Genomic DNA, 2,940 nt, shown 5'->3' with positions numbered 1-2,940 from the left:
TTCACCTCCAAAGCTTCACCCACAAAGCTTCACCTAAAAAGCTTCACCCAAAAAGCTTCACCCGAAAAGCTTCACCTCCAAAGCTTCACCCACAAAGCTTCACCTAAAAAGCTTCACCCACAAAGCTTCACCTAAAAAGCTTCACCCAACAAGCTTCACCCGAAAAGCTTCACCTCCAAAGCTTCACCTCCAAAGCTTCACCCACAAAGCTTCACCTAAAAAGCTTCACCCACAAAGCTTCACCCAAAAAAAAAAAACTTCACCCGAAAAGCTTCACTTAAAAAAGCTTCACCTACAAAGCTTCACCTAAAAAATCTTCACCTAGAAAGCTCCCTCTACATACTTTCACCATCAAAGCTTCACCATCAAAGCTTCACCTAGAAAGCTTCATCTACAAAGCTTCACCATCAAAGCTTCACCTAGAAAGCTTCATCTACAAAGCTTCATCTACAAAGCTTCACCATCAAAGCTTCACCTAGAAAGCTTCAACACCAACGCTTCACCTACAAAGCTTCAACACAAAACCTTGCTCCAAATAAACAAATTTTGTTCACAAAACCCAAGATGCCCTTGAACTTGTACAAAAACACTTGGGTAAACATAAACATTTTTTGTTTTACACCCACAAGGGCCCAAAATTTTCCTTCTTATTTATTCACTTATATATGTTCCCAAACATATTATAATAGATCCAACAACAAGCCAAAGTCCCAAGTTTCATAATGGACAAAAGTACAAGCAATTCATCAATAATGAAGGTGCTACAAAAATTGGAATCTGCCCCAAAATAGAAATCCAACCCAAGAGACTTTTTCTCTCTCTCCCTCTTCCGCCTCCTTTCATCTATCAAATTTCTGCAACCTCTGCTCTTCTCCAATGGAGCTGAATTTTGGACACCCTATAGTTCTTGAGCATATGAACAACTTTCAAGAAGGAACCATTTCTGTTTGAGCGACGGAAATTAAAGTGTTGAAGCTCCAAACATGACAGTCGGATTCTTGCAGATTTCGAAGCTGCTGTGATGTTTCGACGATCTGGAAATATTTAACCATTAGTTCATTCTGAATTTTTGATATGTTATGAAAGAGACGATGAGGAACAACTTCAATGAAGAAAGCATGCCGATCTGAACAATAGAAAATGGAGTTTCGAAGCTCACAACAAATCTGACGGGTTGACAGAAAAATAATAACCAGTCATTCATCATACCTGGATTTCTGGAGTTATACTGCTCCGAGGGATCTCAAATTTGGATATGTTGTAGTTCACGAGCTGAGGAACAACTTCAATGAAGAAAGTATACCGATCTGAACAAGAGAAAATGGAGTTTCGAAGCTCACAACAAATCTGACGGGTTGACAGAAAAATAATAACCAGTCATTCATCATACCTGGATTTCTGGAGTCATACTGCTCCGAGGGATCTCAAATTTGGATATGTTGTAGTTCACAAGCTGAGGAACAACTTCAATGAAGAAAGCATGCTGATCTGAGCAAGAGAAAATAGAGTTTCAAAGCTCACAACAAATCTGACGGGTTGACAGACAAATGATAAACAGTCACTCATCATACCTAGATTTCTGGAGTTATACTGCTCCGAGGGACCTCAAATTTGGATATGTTGTAGTTCACAAGTTAGGGAACAACTTCGATGAAGAAAGTATGTTGATCTGAACAAGAGAAAATGGAGTTTCGAAGCTCACAACAAGTCTGACGGATTAACAGAACATTGATGAACAGTTACTCATCATACTTGAATTTCTGAAGTTGTACTACTCCGATGGATCTCAAATTTGGATATGTTGTAGTTCACAAGATAAGGAAAAACTTTCATGAAGACGACTTTGCAATCTGAGCTATAGAGAAAGGTGTTATCTTGCATCCACTCAGGCTGATTAGTGGAAACGAAAAGCAATTCCACCAAAGAAAAGATGAAAAAGAGAGAAAAGCTACTAATTGCACTTGATCTTGTCTAGTCAATAGCATGCAGCATCAAACACACAAAAGTTGGAAATATTTTTAGATAAAGCATATACGAATGTGTGACATCGAAACAAGAATTCGTTACTTTGACAAATTAGTAACACGCGAGACACCTCATTCGGCAACTCTCTTCGCCTGAAGACTTGGGGGACTCCCACCATATGCTACTACACCTTGATACTCGGCAGTCTCACAACCACTCAGTGACTTGGATTTTTCAAGTCTCCAACCGAGAAGTTTTCCTCACTCGGGAAATTAAGGGAACACTACCTCAAACTACATGCTTCACTCACAAAGCTTCAACAATACAGGTTTCAACAAAAGCAAAAATTCAAAGAACTTTATGAAGAAGGCTTTGGTGTATTTAACACAATATGTTGAAATGAAGCAAAGCTTATTTATTAATATTTTCGATAAGCCACAAATATGTACATATACATGAGTCAAAATAAACAAACAAAAGGGAGCCTTCACAAAGGTTGCTTAGGGGAAGTCTCAGCAGTCGGTAGAGCCCCAGAAAGAGAAAGCACCGGAGGGTGATTATCCGGAGCCTCAGTACTTGACAAAACCCCAGAAGGAGGAGGCATTGGAGGTTCATCATTTGAAGCTTCATTACCAGGTACAACCCTAGAGGACGAAGGCAATAAATGCCTTTGGAACAAACCCACAAACCGCTGATGATCAAGTAAAACCTTACCATCAGATTCCTTCATCTGGTCAAGCTTCCTCTTCATGTTTGTAGCATAGTCATGGGCGAGCCGGTGCAACTGCTTATTCTCATGCTTGAGCCCTCTAATCTCCTGTTTGAGACTCATCACTTCAGCAGCCAATGATTCAACTTGGCGGGTTCTAGCAAATAGGCGTTGGGCCATATTAGACACAGAACCTGCACACTGAACACTAAGAGCCAGAGAGTCCTTAACAGCCAACTCATCAGACCGTTTGGAAAGTAGTCTAT

The 2,940-nt window shown here is 40.0% G+C and overlaps 1 long non-coding RNA gene across 1 annotated transcript; it reads right to left on the bottom strand.

The window, feature by feature from the left end:
• Positions 1-688: 688 nt before the first annotated feature.
• LOC126615881 (uncharacterized) lies at positions 689-2,464 on the bottom strand. The gene is made up of 3 exons (XR_007620924.1): positions 1,572-2,464; positions 1,391-1,488; positions 689-1,034 (listed from the first exon to the last, which is right to left on the bottom strand). It is a non-coding gene; the product is annotated as an uncharacterized LOC126615881 (long non-coding RNA).
• Between the last annotated feature and the right edge of the window lie 476 nt (positions 2,465-2,940).

Source organism: Malus sylvestris, chromosome 3 (assembly GCF_916048215.2).
Source record: "Malus sylvestris chromosome 3, drMalSylv7.2, whole genome shotgun sequence".
Taxonomy (NCBI): domain Eukaryota; kingdom Viridiplantae; phylum Streptophyta; class Magnoliopsida; order Rosales; family Rosaceae; genus Malus; species Malus sylvestris.
The sequence above is the reverse complement of the archived record's forward strand: the minus strand, read 5'-3'. Positions and strand labels throughout refer to the sequence as shown.